Genomic DNA, 18,069 nt, shown 5'->3' on the forward strand with positions numbered 1-18,069 from the left:
CAGATCTGAGTCCACCAGGTGCTGGTGCAAGAGCTGGTTCTGACAATTACTTAGGATCTGCTCCCTCATAATCAAATTATACAATCCTGTATAGTCATGTACTTTGCTGCCATGTAGCCAACCCTCCAGAGCCTTAGTAGCACAATCTACAAAATCAGTCCAGTCCTGAGTCTGAGCTTTTTGGGTGTCTCTGAACAACAACCTGTATTGTTCATTGGTTAAGCCAAACCCATCAATAAGAGCACTCTTCAGGACTGTGTAGTTTTTAGCATCCTCAGGTCTAACTGTGAGGAGCTTATCTCTCCCTTTCTCAGAAAAGGAGTACCATAAAATTGCTGCCCACTGTTCTTGAGGAACCTGCTGTACCATGCAGGCTCTCTCCAGAGCAGTTATCCACTTGTGGATGTCATCCCCTTCCCTATAGGGGGGCACAATCTTTGTCAGGTTTCTAGTATCATAGGACCTGTCTTTCTCTTTGGGAATATTGCTGCCACCAGTGGGTTCTAACTCACACAATTTTTGTTCCCTTGCTAAAGCAAGTTTAGCTTGGGCCAGGGCTACCTCCTCTCTCTCTATCTGGAGTTTGACTGCTCTCATCCTGGCCTTATGCTCTTTTCTCTGGGGGGAAGTCATTCCCCTTTGAGATTCCCTTGAGGCACTAGAAAGGTGAGAGTCCCTGGAAGGTGATCTCTCCCTTCTATTGCCAGGAAGTATTCTGTTATGTACTCTGGGGAGGTGCTGGCCCTCTCCATTTCCATGTAGGACCGAGTTGACTTGGCTAAGCCTTCCAACTGGTACCTGGTTATCCCCTTGATCCTGATCTGAATCTTCACCATTCGACTCTTGGTCTACCTCCTCATCTTCTTCCTCTGGAGTGGTGTTCTCAGTATCTGGAGGATTCACTCCTTCTTCTGACCCTGAGGGAACTACTTTAGCTTTCTCAAGATCATCAGGATGGGAATGGTAGGGTTGTGACCCTTTCTCAGCCCCCTTGCAGTGCACAAGGCACTCAAGTCCTTATGGCTGAGCTTGTCATAGCTGGAGGGTGCCTTGGTCAGGTCACCTTCCACAGGCAGAGAGCTAGAAGCTTCACCTGTGCCAGACATGACTCTAGTGAGGTGTAAGTGATGCACTTACCTACACTAAGTGTTTTCCTACTGTACCTTGCTAGTGAGTTGTAGGCAGGGTGTGCTAAGCCCTTTGATCTACAACTACTAAGTTCAGTAGAACTTAAATATGCTAAGCTTTGTTTATATGTACCTAAGGTACTTAATGTGATCTTTCAATTTGATAAAAAGATTGCAATGGTAAAACAACAGCAAGCTCAAATCTGCACCGCTGCTCACCAATGTGAGAAGTTGGCCTGGTATATGATGTCCACAGTTCTGTGGGCACCCTTTATCAGTCCAAACAATCCCTTATGGTGATGGTTGTAAGTCAACCTTAAAAGACAAGCTATCCTAGGGGTAGCATGGACTAAGCAGCCTTAAAGGCTCAACTCAAGAGGGCATGTGAAGCCAGCTGTTTTACCATATGCAATCCTGTAATATCAAATGAAAGGATACCACACAAGTTATATATTATAAAAATATATGTATTTATTCTCAGAATAATCCCCAATACTCTTTATGAGCAATGAAGCACAAGCGTTTAAACAAAAGCACAATATAACATATGAAAGTTACACAATTATGGATAGGGCCTGTGGCCACTCAAACCATATATCAAGAAAGTGGTATAAGTATCACTATTCGGTCAGTGGTAAGGCCTAGGGCCTTGGGAATCGCTGGGACTACACTGGGCTAACAGCAGTTAGGACGGGAGTAGCCCGCGGGATTCGGGTGCAGTGCAGAAAGCACACGCATGCACCAATGCAAAGTCAACGGTGCGTAAAAGTTATCGAGTTACAGTTTTAAGAGTCTTCCGACTGGACTTGAAGGACAAAACTTTAGACTTAGACACTAGAGGTGTAAACCACTACAGGAGCACCGGCGTTCAAGAGTTACCTCACCCACAGGAAGCAGGTGCACAGGTGCAAAGATGTGTCGGGTTTCGTCACGCAGATCTATGGTGCCTGGAGATGAAGATGCTGCAGGCGTCCAGAAGAGAAGTGTCCGGTGCGATCCAAGGGTGGATCGAAGATGTAGAGTACCTGAAAGCAGAGGGGACGGAGTCTGGGTCACTAGCCAGTGACCATAAAGGAACCAGGAAGGAACCAGGCGATGTCGGGCGCAACCAGGTGCTTGTTGTGAAGCTTGTCTCCGCTGCCACGTGGACTCTGGGGCACCGAGGATGTCCTGGAGTGGATCACATGCTGTCCCACAAAGGTTCTCGCTGTCGGCGGTGTTGGCTTCCGGATCGGAGTTAACAAGCCTTGGCAAGGGCAACCCACGCAGGATTTAAAGATCGCTTCCTACTCGGACCAGCAAGGTCAGAGTGGGTGCTCCTTTTCAGGGGAGCGAGGGCCAGTCTGAAGCAACTAGACCCGCAGTGTAAATTCTTAGGTTTGTTGGTACAGGGGCCACTAGCCAACGGGCAAGCGACCGGACCAACGCATCGAGCAGGAAAATGCAAAAGGGCCCCACGCAGCACTCAGCGAGTGTAGAGGGGTGAGCTTCAGTGCAAAAGCTGCTCGGGGCTGGAGCTTCTCAAACTCCAATGCAGAGCTTCGAGGAAGCCTTGGGAGCTGCACGGTCAGCGCTTCATAGTTTTTCCAAGATGGCCGGCCCCACGCTTCAGGTCGCCTCCACGGGTCTCAGCTTTGCAGGGACTGTGGATCAGGCTGTTATAAGGCAGGCACGCTGAGTCTTGTTGATCTCTGTTGGTCGAGTTCTGGCGGGAACTGCAACAAAGCAAACATTGAGGTGCTGGATGGTGCCTGTTTGCACAGGGTGGTCACTCCTTGACCACAAGGGAGATTCTTCAGTCTTCTACGTCGAGTAGGATGTCGAAGGGTCCAGAGTTTTGTTTCATAAGTTTCAGTCAGGATAATCTGATGTGCATCTGCACAGCTCCTACCTTTATTCCAAATCAAGGGGATGGATTACCTGCTAGGTCCCTCCTATGGGTGGGACCCAGGAAGGGGGTGGTTACACCCCTTTTCCGTTGTCCAGTTTCGCGCCAGAGCTGGGGCTGGAGTGCCCCAGAACCGGTTTGACTGGATTTTGCATGGGACACCTTGTGTGCCCCAGGCAGTGTCTAGTTTCTTTCAACCCACCCTGCCCCAATACACTATCTCCTGTCTGGGACAGGAAACCCTTTGTCCAGGCCTCCCCTGCCAAGTTTCGGTCAGCAGCAGGAGGTCAGACTTGTGTCGGTGACAGCAGCATCCATTTTGTGATGCTGAGGCTCTGGTTAGAATTAACCGCGTTTTAAGTAAAGTAACATGTCTTCTCCCTCTAGAAGGGTAGAATGCTACCCCCATCGCCATAACTGGCGAGGGGGTAGTATTCCAAAATGTATGACACCAAACAGGACATGTTTTGATAAAGCCAAAAAGTTAGCATTAACCGCGAGGATTATAATGCACTTAAGAGTATATGGCATGGCAGTATCACTAGAACAGCTATAAGGAAATGGTTCCGAAAGCTGCAGACAGGCTCAGCTCATGCCAGAGCACCATCTCACATAAAACCAAGCACTCTGCCTCCAGGATTGTTAAGGCCTGCCATAGGAGTGACTTATAGGTATATATGTGTCCAGATATAGGTTTAGATATAGGTATACTATATCTAAGCAAGGGGTGATTACACCACCTTGCCCCAGCTGAGTGATCAGCCAGTTGTGTCGATTTAAGTACCAGCCAGGGGTGGCAAAAGATATGCTGCAGCCCCTGGTAGGCCTTGGATGCACCTATGCCCTGGGCACCTATAGTGCATGGTACAGGGGCTGGCAAGGTGTCCAGCACCAAATTGGTGAAGTACCTAGGGTACATGGAGTCCATTTTAAGAGAGATCAGATAGCCTGGGATCCTGATTAGCAGGATCCCAGGCCAACTAAGTCGAAAACCAGCTAAACACAAGGCAAACAATCTGGGGTAACCATAGTCAGGTATCCACCTTCCTACAGGTGTGGACAATGCAATTAAGGGAATAGCTTAAATTCATAATTTAAATTTCTGTTATTCCAATAGTGTTCCACCCGACTGGTACTTTGGTTCCTCTCTGTGCTTTCTGTGATTGAATCCAGAAATATAACACAACAACTGACATGCACCTAAAAACAGCCAGGAGTATTAGTTTTGTCAATGGTCCTTAGCTGTTTAAGCTAAATGAGTAACAACAATAAAATATTTTAGTTTCTCCTTGTTGTTTTGACCAATAAGTAGCTCCTTCACACACATTTGCACAGCATCATGCTGGAATGCAGGACAAATGCTCTCTGTGCTCTGCAGAGAGGCCCTATTTTGAATGATCATGTAATCTGAACACTTTTTTGACCCACAGAAAGGCAGAGTGTGAATTTTTTACTGCCTGTGGCCTCATCTCCAAACTGCCCAACTGTAGCCTGTTATAAACACCTGGAAGCAAATCAGTTCAAAGGGGGAATACCCAAGAGTAATATACAGTGAAATGAAATACAGAAACACACATGAGGGAAATAGATAGCACTCTTTGGAAATGCAAGGTTAAGTAAAGCAAGTGAAATATAAACAGGAACAAAATCACTGCCATGGATTACCCTAACATCAGGACTACTAGAACTATGCAGCAGGACAGGGCTAAATTATGTGGCAGGGTGGGTAAATTATGTTGCAAGAAAAGGCAAATTATGCGGCATAATGTGGCACATTTTGAAATAGTATAACTTTATTTTTTTGCCATTTTGAAACTTGGTAACACTGTTTGGGCATTGGTTGCGCCCCATTAGTACCAATTTAACACCCAAATTTAGCAGTGGGAACAGAAAGTTGACTATTCCAGCTTTTTAAAGGGCCTGCCAAGATGCGGCAAGAAGTGCCACTGCATTTTTAGTAACTTTTGAACCCTTTCAGATAGAAAATAATTTTGTTGTTAAAATCTGTAGATTATGCAGCAGATGATGGATTATGTAACAAATGCGGCAAATGTATAATAATGCAGAAATTGCCGCAACTGCCCAATCGCATAATTCCGGTGGCCCTGCCTAACATGCAGCATCAGACTGGGACACAAAATAGACCCCTGTACCAAAATAAAAGGGGCCCCCGTTAGTGAGTCAGTTAGCTAGAAAAGTATCCCATATTTGCAAACTAGGGCAGTTTGAAAACTTATAAAGACATGCTGTATAAGTTTTTTGTAAGGTATGGAAGACTGCACAGATTTGAGTTTGCTGTCAGCAATGTTTGCTTTTATATATCATAAAATTCAATAGTAAAAACCGGCTCACCTGACTATAAATCAGGTCAACAACTAGTCAAAAAACGGACTTCATACTGACCTTACAGTAGGGCTTTAAGTGGGGTGAAAAAACTGGGGTGTCTTTTAAAGGGGCATGGCTGATGCAATTTATGGTGTGGCTTAAAAACATGTAAGCTATATAAATCTGTGCATAGCATAGCATGCCGCCCGACTGGTATTTTTCTGCTTCATCCATTGCCTCCAGATAAATAATACAACATTACACCTACAATAAGCCAGGACTATTGGCGTTATCAGTAGGTATTAGTTGCATAAGATGAATAAGTCATATCTACGGCTTCCTTGGGTATAATATTGAAAATGCTCCAGTTCTCACATGATGAGACTGTGAAAGAACTTTTACGAGTCTCGTTGAAGTTACATTAAAGGCAGCGAAGGGTGGCACTGGTGCAGAGTTAAGATTACCTTTCTTTACTCTGAGGGTAACAATGGAGAGCAGGCCTGTCTCATCACCTGCTTTTTAGAACTTTCATTCATTATGCAGACACTGGGCCAATGTTTTTGCAGGCAAACTTAAGGTCTAAGACTTGAGTGACCCAGCACACTTTAAACCCTGCTCCATCCACTTTTACATGCTGATTTTGGTCCTCTGTGTGCACCTCTTGTCTTACTGTCATACTCACACCTATCTGCTACTGCCCCTCAAACTTTTATCCATTTGTCTTACCGATTTTATTCGCCTCTCTGCTCCCCTTCCACTTGTCCTAGGTGAGCAGTTTCCATCGTGATGTGCCCCCATTCTATCTTTTGCTCTGAGCCCAGCAGGATATTCTGCTTTTCATTGATACAGAGGCAAGGCACCCTTCACACGCAAGGGCACTTTAATTATTTGTCTAATTGCTGTCATCAACAAGCAGATGCTGCCACAGAGATGGGCCAGCTTGGGAGATTGATAAAAACAAAAAAATTAAACTCTTAGGGGGCCCCCTGGGCCTCGAAACTCTGCAGTCTTTAAAGGTGCGAGGCTCCATGGCTGCAAGCAACTGCCCACGCCTAGCATAGGCCCTGGCAGGAAGGGACACCTTCCGGTACATAAACAATCTTTATAAGCGATTTACTGTTTCTATGTGTGCTGCAGAATTCAGCACACATAGAAAGAGTAAAATACGAGGAGAAATAGAACATTTCTACTCATATCGCTTGTTTAAGACCAGGTATTTCCAGGTCTCATTTTTGGAGCTGCCCCATACCTAGTAAATTTGAAGCAGTGTAAAAAAGCAATGGGTTTTATGGCAGAATGGCCACAACAACTCCCATTGCCCACCCCATTGCCGCAGCAGACTGCTGCGATAAGGGGCATAGTTACAACATGGCGTTCAGCCACATTAAGTGGCTTAAGCCACCTTGTAAATATTGGGTGAGAACAATGCCACTGAAGCATCAGGAAAAGGTGGTGTTAGAGGCTTGTTAATATGCCCCTTAGTGACTCTCTGCCATACTTTCCTCTATGTTTCCTCCGGTATCTCATCACCTAAATCTCTTTCCCACTGCATGGCATAGCTGAGTTTAACTTTAAGCCCCAGGTCTGTGGTCACTCGGTTGGGGGAGGTTATCTCGTTTCGACATTACTTATTTGCGAACATGTTTTCAAGTGGAGTTTTTTCCCTATTTGGTAATTCACTTGTCTGTCGAGAGCCCACCCAGTGAAGGAGCTGTGCGATTCAAAAGTTGCCCTTCTTGCCTAGTCTCCTGTCTGCAAGAATTTCTTACCTGGTGCATAACTCACTGTTAAAAATGTGGTTTCTGGTTGCCTAGGGTATACACCTACGCCAGGCAGGACCCACCACTCTAGTCAGGGTAAGGGAGTTGCACACACAAGATAACCCCTGCTCACCCCCTTGGTAGCTTGGCAGAGCAGCCAGGCTTATCCCAGAGGCAATGTGTAAAGCATTTGCACAACACACACACTAGTAACACACAACATAAACCACAGAAAAAGACTCCCCACAGGGCTATATAAAAATATCCTTTGTATTGTTAATAAAACACTTTAGACCATAATCACATAAATCACTTTGCCAACTAACAATTGTCATGAAATCACAGGTAGTGCACTCGAGTAAATCCCTAAAGGGTGCACACGTTATAACACATCATGCCGACATTATACATAACACCATCAATGTGCACATAATGCAACAACTGAGATAATGCCTGTTATCCTGATAACGGCAAGATATTCACAGCATTCATCATTACATCAGGGGTGTAAATAGTGAGCAGTTAGATTATGAAGCGAAAACATGTATCAGCATACATCGCTAACATTTAAATCACCAACTCTATGATAGGATGCTAATACCCATGAGCTCACATCAGGTGCTATATGTGAATTCCAGCACCCATAGGGCTAGCTAGGGCCTACCTTAGGGTTGACTTATATGTAGTAAAAGGGGAGTTCCAGATGTGTCAACTACTTTCCATGCCACCTACTTCACTGCGGCAGTAAACTGCTTGAACAGGCCCTGCAGCGGCAGAAGCCTGAGACAGGTTTGAAAAGCTACTTCGGTGGGTCGCGCAAGCGCTGCGAACCCACTTAATTTACAGGCCCTGGGTATATGGGATACCACGGTACAAGGTATTTAAAGGTACATTAAATATGCGAAACAGGTGTAGACCAATCTTACCAAGTTTACTAGAAAGAGCACAAGCACTTTAGCACTGATCAGCAGTGGTAAAGTGCCCAGAGTCATAAAACCAACAAAAACAGGTCAGAAAAAATAGAGGAAGAAGGAGTGTACGCAAGAGAGATGCAGGAGCATGCAAGGAGGAGGGCCACGAAAAAGCTGCTCTCACTTTAGATCCGTGCCGCAGCTTCCCACCGCTGTACCCCGCACCTCACTCCTGCAACTGCAAGCGACGAGCTCCGGGGGCGGTCCCAAGCAGGTGCTGGTCCTGATCCAGGCCCCAACTGCAGGCAGGCATTGCCTGTGAACTTGGCCTGCTGAGTGACAATTTGGACGTACATGAGTGTGGCTGCGGTCAGACGGTGGCCGCCGAGAGGGCGCCACAGACTGTTGCTGAGGTGGCCCGGTTAGTTCCAGGTGTGTCCTGCATCCGCAGTAAGGCCCCACTCGCTCTGCTCCCTAACAATGTTGCAGAAGCTGCCATCCACCATGTGCAAGTCTCTGCTGCCTCTTCCAGACTTTACCTCCCCTAACCTCCTCCTCTGCCATCCTCCATTAACCCTCGCCCACAGATCATCAGCCTTTAATCGGGGTCAGGTGGCCCCCCAGGATCCCCCAGGGCCCGCTGTAACTCTACCAGGCCAGGAGCTGGGAGGGGAGCAGAGAAAGCCTACCCCTCAGCTCAGGCCCAGGGATCCACCCATTGGGCCAAGCCAATGCCTGGAAGGTCCTGAGTAGTGAATTCAGGATGCCAAGAATCGGGACTCTGGACCCAGAACCTGCTACAACTACTGTAAGGCTACAGGAGGCCAGAGGTAGGAGGTATACATTGTTCCTGAGTTTGCCAAAGAACCCAGTGAGAGTTTTTTTTTGGGGGGGTGAAGCATTAACAGTCCCAACCTGCCCCCCACTCTGTTCGTCCACCCGATCCCCCTCTCCAGCATCTTCAGCTTTTCGTCTCTGCCAGGATCATCTAGCTTCTGGTCTACAAACCCAGATACCCAGCTAAAACAGTCCTAAAGGGCTTGAGAAAGGCATTACCCGCTTCAGTGGAAAACATTCGCGTAACATCACGTGAATTGGAACAGCAGCACGATCAAAAACATGGTCAAGAATAGAACCCTGGCAAGAAGCACGGCTAGAAAGAGGCAAACAGACCACTAGATCTAGAGCCCGGGTTTACACCATGAGAGGCGGCAGTTGAGCCCAGACCTTGAAGGAGCATGCGAAGGGTGGCGAGACCGCAATCAGCCAAAGCCTCCATGTGCGACTCAATCACATCCATTAACTCATTCTGTAACTTATTCTGTAATGAAAATTGGAGGTCACCAGAGCATGAGCCCAACAAAGACAGACCCACTCTGCACGCCTCCGCTCCAGACTCCGAAGGGGCCAAATTCAAAGCTACTTCTGAAAGCTCACACAGACATTGTGCGTCCCTGTCCCAACATCGCAAAAGGCCCAAAAGAATCAACAACAAGGCGCTCTCTATCCCTAACCAGGTCGGCCTCCTTTAGCACAGGTGCTCCTAACTCCAATTTGTGCAAACTCGGGAGATCAAATTCCCATCTCACACTTCACCAAGACTGCGACTTACACAGATTGGGCGCGCAAAACAACCACCTTATAACAACAGTGCAAATTCACACAGGTCTCTTATCAGAGAAAACTGTGACCCAACCAAGTTCCCCAACCACTCTGAAATCACAAGCCCCACCAAGGGAGCAAATGCAACATTGCATATTAGATCCTGAGCAGGGGTCACTATCAGAGGAATTTCTAACATCATTAGAGGCTCAAATAGACGCACAAACGGAAGCATCTTTTGCCCAAACTACATTAACCAAGCAAGCAACAATCACTCATCATTACTCCTCGCATCACCCGAGGAAGAGGGCAGTGGACCAGCTGGCCCGGCAAGCCCAGTAACTTAAAATCAGGTGGATTCACCCTTTAAACAGGTCACAATAGCCAAAGCCTTACTCTGGCAATCACAAAAAATGGAGCTCCAGATAGATTTAATTCAGTCAATGGCAAAACAAGCCTAGTGGACCTAGGAACCAGGCTTACTCTGCTAGAAACAAAACTCGGCCAGATAGAAGTGGGCCAATTCTGTTCTTGCACCCAACTAATTGACATACTGACCTCCCGATCAGAAATTTTGTGGGCAGTACTAGACATTGCATAAAATGTCAACCTCATGAATACTCAACCATACAACGCAGCAGCAGTAACTAATGTCCCCACATCACCAATGAAACCAGCATCGAACGCAGCAATCCCTAGATGCTAAGAAAACATGGCTGCAAATTCAAATGCCAATGCAACCTCCATACCGGCCACAACTTTCTGATACAAACAAGCTCTATCCAGCTCGCCGTTAACACCCTTACCTCGCAAGAACCTCCCCTATCCCAAAGAGCAAAAAAGAAACGGAAAACACTCTAAAAAATACAGGGCCTACAAAAAAAGCACCTGGTGACAACGGGTTTATGTTCCAGATCAGGCCCTTCTTCACAACAAGCAAAGACAGTCAAATTTTTTCAAATCTAAAAAAAGTCACAAATTAAGCAATAATCTGAACGTAAATAACTCAGCAGCAAGTGACACAGGAGCCTTCAACCTGATAAAGCAACAGTCTTCCGAGCCAGGAGACAAACAGGGCGTCTAAAGAAAGCCAAACACATACAAATCCGATTACGGGATGTGTTCCGTTACCGATTCCCCCTCAAACAATGGACACGCCGTGACCGACAGTAGAAAAGATTTTTAAGAACCAGCACTGCCCAGAAAACCAGATAATCAGTCAGAGCGAACATGATTATTCCAGGCTGCGCCAGAGCATTGCCCAAACTACGGTTCTTGGCCTTTCCCCCAAATGCAAATTGACTGGCCCCACTAAACGGAGCTTATACCTCCAACATCCTGCCACCCCCCAGTTCCAGCATATCGACGATGCCCACTCAAACTGAATTTCAACGGGGAACACCAAAGATTACCTCGACATGAGGGAGCGCGATCACATGGGAACTCATCAGAATCATCCCACATGGTCAACCCCTAAGAACGAACGATCATTTATTACACCCCAACATAGCAAAACTTCAATCGAGAATAAAGATACATGGGGAAACAGTAGTAGCTCTTCACAACACAAACACAGGAGGGTCACCCACAATCAAGCGTATAGGGCTATAGTAGCAAGGGACATCAAACAAACAGGACCATCAGAAAGAAAAAGTCCAGTACCCCCAATCCAGCGATCAGGAGAACTTACACTCTCCAGCCCTAAATGAGCTCATCAAAAGGGGGCAGAAAACTCAGACGCTGGCTTAGCATTTACTCCCATTTACGTTTCAAGTGGCCCTTCTGATATTTTAAACAGAGGGAACCTTCTAAAGCTTTTCCAACACATACCATCTCTGAAGCATCTTACCACAGCCGATCTTCACTAGGTTAAATTCACCCATATGAATCCACAATCACCATCTTGGACTCAAGAACAACCAGAGACGCCATCCTCAAAGAGGCCCCTACATTTGAGGAATGGGGCATCGAGTTAGAACCCATTCGGCCATGGAATGCTGTAACATTTGGTGGAGTGTCTAAAACCTACTTAAATCAGTTATTATTTTCACCTACGGATTATTACACTTTACCATGGTTTTATTCAAACATTTTAATTATTCAGACACACCACCATAGTGCATTATGCATTAATAAATTCTTTATTCAGCAAAAATCTTAAACTTTATTTCAAAATGATCATTTTTTATTTAGAGCTCAGGAAAAATCGCTTATTTTAGAAATCAGTTAAAGTTTAGCAAATAACAGATAGTTCCAAATTCATTCTCTCCTAACATCCCTAACTAAAACTTATCTTATCCTTCAGTCCTGCAAAGCAAACAACTAAGTTCATAAGAATCTTACATCCAGGAATCGATCATCAGTCGGGCAGCACTTCCAGTAGAAATAGAAAAAGCGACCCCTTCTAGACAAAACCAGCGGTTTTTATACCCTAATTTCCTAACTTAATCTATCTAAAATGTATCTAGCACTACTTATTCGAACTCTGATTGGACAAATTCGGGGTGGGTGAGCATCATCCTACCATTACAACATCATTTTCTCGATGGTTCAGCAGAAAAATAAAGGGTCTTTGTTTTAGGACAGTCCATAGCTTAGCTATTTCCTCTAGTTGAAACATCGGCACCTTTTCCCATGATCACAACATTCAAGCTTCCATGTTTGGCACCCATCCTAGGTTCCTGGCCAAGGTTGCTTTGAACCTCCTCGAGCACAGGCAGTTCACTCTGACTTGCAGGCTTTTGGCGCGCCTGCGCTGTCCAGCTCTTGCTCACAGTTTTCCCGAGCATCCATCTTTTATTTTTGGAACTTTCATAGAAACAAACACAAATTTATGTTAATTATTGAAATAAAACCCTTCTGTTTACCTCCCACCATACTAATATTTCCCCATTAGTTGTTACCTAGCAAATAAGCAACACAAATGCGTTTTATACTTACATAATCGACCACTTCTTAGCACAAAAACATATACAATAAGCACATTTAGTCTGCGTTTGTTTATATTTAAGCTACACATTAATTCACAACACAATAACAATACATATTAATTAATTAAATGGCAACATGCAAGCAGAATTAGTACTCCTGTGTGTAGAATAATGTATGCATCTTATACTATGGTTGGTTAATTTACACAAACATGCCATTAGTGAATGTTAACGTTATGGAACATTGACTTTGAGAGGGGTACACAAAATCTTGCGTTTGCCACCTCGCTCCATCACAAACACGCCTATTCGGGCGGCCCTCAGGGTGCCTCTAGATCTCCTTAAAGCAAACAGTCATAATATCGATCTCCTCACCTACACAAACCTACAGGGACATACAAGCCCTATCCATTGAAGGCTTACAAATTGGTCAGAATGTCTTCTCGTTGCTTCTGATCAATTGTTACTCCAAGCCACGTAAATCTTCAAGGGCGCACGCCATGGGCTCTTTGTGCTTGAGCATAAAATAAATCATTGAATCATATCCTCCTCACAAAATCATGCTTGCAGGGGACTTTAACACCAAACACTACAATGTGACAATGTCATGCAAACGAGCAATGAACCAGATCAATTCAATGACCTACTCGCCACATTTGGACTAACATCGGTAGACCAGAGCCAGATGCGCCCTGGGAACGTGCCCCACCATACATTTAGAAAATCACAACAATTGACTATGTCTTTATGTCAAATCCTTTAATAAATCATCTACAGAGTTTTGACATAATAAATCGTGTAGAAAGTGACTATAATCCTCTGGTCATAAGCTTAGACTATAGCCACCAGACAGCTGACACCGGCCAGGAGATAGACTCTTCTACAGGAGAGAAATTAAAGACTCGAGTAAGAAGAATCAAGTGGCAACCTTACCACTCGCTCCAGGTGGCAAAATGGCTTGAAGATGAAGGGATCTCAGTACACGGACGAATCAGGGGAGCTACTTTTAACAAACTGGGACCTCATGACTAGAGCTTTGGCAGCATCACCTCAGGGACACATGGGTCCCCCAACGCATCCTCAGCAGATACCCAGCCATCCAAATCAATCCCTGCCACAAAGAGACATCAACCTCATGTGGAAGAAGCTGAGGAAGAGGACACACCTGCTCAAATTTAATCAAACTTCCAGTAATCTAGCATCTGCTAAAGACGGATGGAAAGCCCACAAAAAATGTCTGGGCTCTGAAATGAGCACAACAAGAGGAAGAATTAGATTTTGGGGGGAAATGCTCATAGAAAGCTCCCTAGCTCAATTCTGGAAATATGTGAACTTGCTAACATCCCCTGGGTCACCAAGGGTAAACGCAGTTCCAACTTCAGATTGGGAGAACCACGTAAGGGGCCAGTTTTATGCACATAAGAATCCAGATACCATGACGCCCATATGGTCTAAAGTAGAAGAACATCGAGTCTCAATTTCATCCTCGGAAATAATAAAAATAATACAAATCTTGAAGGTCAATGGAGCGCCTGGCCCAAACTGGCTCCCAGCAGGAATCTTTCAATCCACCCCAGAAGACTGGGCCAAGCTACTTACCCCATTAATCAACACCGCTGATACATGTGGCAAATCTTGGAGAGACTCAATGCTATGCCTGATCTTTAAAAAAGACGACCCCTTAAAACCAAACAACTACTACCTAATAGCTCAGCTAGATCTGGAAGCAAAGGCATATGCCTGAATCATGTCGGAGAAACTGGAAACCTGGGCAGAAGAAAATGAGCTGCTCTACTTTTTTCAAACAGATCTCCATGGAGGAGCCTCTACAACATCATAGAGTCATCAGTTCTCGGCCATCCAGCCATCCAGTAGAACCAACCCCACTTTGCTGCTGCTTTGTTGACCTGTCCGCAGCATTTGATAGGGTCAACAGACAGACTCTCTGGGTGAAACTAGCAAACTGGGTATTCCATCTTTGCTCCTAATAGCCATATAGTCCCTATACTACGAAACCTGGGTACGAGTGAAAACAGACCCAACATCTTTATCAGCTAAAATCTCTATGACTTGATGTCTGAAACAAGGCTGTGTGCTGGCACCCTTACTGACCAACTTATACACAGCGGATTTGGGAAAACCTCTGTCCAACAGCTGCATGGTTCTGCCCCATCTAGGCCATCACCCACTTCACATCCTTCAATATGCGGATGACATATTCATCATGGACCATACCAAAGTGGGACTTAACCATGCACTGACCATTCTACACGTGTACAGTGCAGCAAACCACCTTACCATCAACCCAAACAAGACGAAGATCCTTGTACTCAGATAGCATAAGAACATAAAACAAATCGCATGTACCATAGGTTCCACAACCATCAAGTCTGCCCCAAAATACAAGTACCTGGGGGTCTGGTTCCCAGAATCTGCTCAACCATCTACTCATAAAAAAGATCTGACAGGAAATTGACGGCCATCACTTATGTTTTAATCAAACTCAATAACAAGCTAAAAAGTCAATTGGCAGAGGGAATAAGGAAAGTCATTCAAGCATTACTACTTGCAGCACTCTCACATGGTCACCAAGCGTTCCCTGGTGTATGCACGGAAATCTTGGAGTGGGCGTAGTGTGGGGCTTATAAAAAGATCTGCCAACAACCCAAATGCCTCCTCAGGGTGACACTCAGGCTGGAGCTTGGACTGGTTAAACAAGCACTAACCCTTGATGCTGATCTCCTCAAATACTACATTTATATTTTGAAATCTCTGGAACAATCCTTAATGTGCTGCCTTAGAGACATATTTGAAAAAACAGGCTCTCCGTGGAATATTCAGCTTAAAAAATCCCTTGCCACCACAGAAACAAACCCAGCAGCACTCACCCTGCCTTCTTTCTCATACCCAATCTGAAAAAAGACCATTAACAAACAAGTGCAATCAGCCTCATTTCAGCAAGACCAGGCTACTCTAAAAACATCTCCTTTCCTGGCCCTGCTTAATGCCTCATATCTAGTAACTAAACCCCAGCCTTACCTCTCTACTTATCTCAATCCTAAGAAGAGAGATCATGTATATGCGATTGCTGGCATTGCCAATTGTGGATTTTAGCCGCCCTGGGCAAACCAAAAAACTGGAGGAGCATGCAGACTATGCGACAACAAAGGAGAATCATGGCTGCACTTATTGTGCTGTTGCCCAGTTATAATGAACGAAAGGAGAATCCTTCTCAGGAAACTATACTTGAGGGAAAATACAAGCACCTGCCTAGAGGCTTCGGCAATATGTTTCTCACAAAAGGAGCCCTCCATCCTGGCACATTGCAGAAAATGTACACAAACAATCAGGGATGCTCTCCAGCCCCATTCTGGTCTTCTATCTCGCTCACTTATAACCCAAAAACAGATTCTGGATTATTTCAAACAGAAGCTAGGAGATAGTCTTTTCGCCGACCAGAAATTAAACCCAGTAGTCATGTTCATATTTTCCAAAAGACATTTTCGCAGACAGAATACATAGCTGTCCGATAGATCTTACAGGCACATGCATCAATATTGCATTTTGCGATTCCTTAATTGCGAAAAATAAAGAATCGCAATTAAGGAATTGCAAAATGCAATGCATCAAGAAATCGCTAAATAAATTGCGATTTCTTAATATTCCTTAATTGCGACCGCAAGCGGACGATTTTTGCGAATCGCACCGTTTGCGATCGCAAAATCCTTTGATGCATGTGCCTGTTAGACCCTGCTCAGAAGGAAGTATATCAGAGGCTGGGGACTCCTAACTATCTCATCCAACAAAGGTCTGTTTTACACCCCGCAAAGCCGCAAATCACAAGTACTTTATCAAAGAACTAGGATCAAGGACAGAACACATGGTGCTAAAGGGCACAGAAAGAATAGAAGAATCGTAAAACGGATGAGTTAGACGGGGGTCATATTCCACCGGGGCTAGCTGTAGAGGAATGTGCAATTGTAAACATGAAATTCAAGTCCTGGACTACATGATGGCATATAGTACCTGCACCTTCCTAGAGAGTCGGGCCCATAGGTAAACCACCCGCTGATAAAGGGGGAGGGTCGTAAAGAGGGAATATTGACGGACTATTAAATTGGAGGACTAAACTTACCAGGCACGGTCCAGCAAACAATGCGCAACTTCCCGCACATAACCAGAAGTAATTTGCCCATTTTTAACTTTGACGCAAGGGCCACGCGCAGATACTATGGTTCTTTTTTTAATGTTATTTAACTGTAATGCAATTGTTTTAATTAACTTATGCAAATAAACTTCAAATTCAACTACAGAAAGAAGGCAAATGTTTGTGAATGACCAAGCAAAAAGATAGGCCTGGGCAGAGTTCACAGAGTTCCATTACACAGAACTCTGCGAAGTGACATTAAAACTGCGCAGAGTTCCGCAAGCGGCGGAGTGTGGTGCAAACTGCCTTTCGTGATGATCGTCCTGCTACTCTGGTAAAAATTCTACCCAAGCAGCAGCTCGCACTCACCAACTTACTGTTGCCGAGCGCTAGCGGAGAAGACACTCTGCTACACTATGCGGAGTGGAGTTTTCTGCACTCCGCGAGCTCCGTGGAGTGTGGAGAGCAGAAAACTCCACAAACTTAGTGAACGGAGTGGAGTTCACCGCCCAGGCTGCCAGTTCCAACATTCACCAACTAAAAATAAGTTACTCAAAGAAGACAAGTTGCCATTGTTCCAGCATCAAAATCTAGGTTCACAAATTCCAGGTGGGAAATCTGGTTTATATGTGATGGAGGACATTGATGATAGGAATGTCTTGGAGCCTGCTTAACATTGTTTGTTGGGAATACTCTAGGATTTTTGGCTCATGTTTTACTCTGTTTTATGCCATTTCTCTTTGACATTTGTGTCTTTTTTTCTTCTCTTTGTCACTGCCCTTTGAGAAATTTCTCATTGCCAGTGACCTCAGAAAGTGTTTTTTTTATGTTTTGTGACTTTGCTATTTGTTAATTGCTCTTTTTAGTGCCACTTTTATTTGTTCCTTGTTTTTCTCTGTTGTTTGTTCCATTTCTCTTTGTCACTGCCCTTTGTTTTTCTCTTTTTTTCCCCCCAGCGATTATTACTTCTTCCAGCTGTTCCACTTCCTGTTTCCAGTGAACCTCTCAGCCTTGCCCACCAGTCCTTCTACTCCTTCCATCTCCGAGGAACTACTTAAAGGCTGCCACAGTGCAGATTTGCATTGTGGGCATGCCACTGGCACACCAATGGCAAGCCTCCCTGAACCCATTTGTAGTCAGTCCACATGCAGTGCCAGGAAGCCTGGTCCTAATCCCACCCGTTGTTACCTTCTGTGTTCCTAGCACCAACTGCTGCTCACCATCCAGTTGCCACCCTGCACAACACAGAGAGAGTGTTCTCCTCTATGTACTGCATGTTCTCATGTTCACATCTGCATCCCACACTCACAAGTCTAACACCAACTACACCCTAAATCCCCTCTCTCACACTCACACACTTTTGCCATCCCCCACACAAA

Source organism: Lissotriton helveticus, chromosome 9, assembly GCF_964261635.1.
Source record: "Lissotriton helveticus chromosome 9, aLisHel1.1, whole genome shotgun sequence".
Lineage (NCBI taxonomy): Eukaryota > Metazoa > Chordata > Amphibia > Caudata > Salamandridae > Lissotriton > Lissotriton helveticus.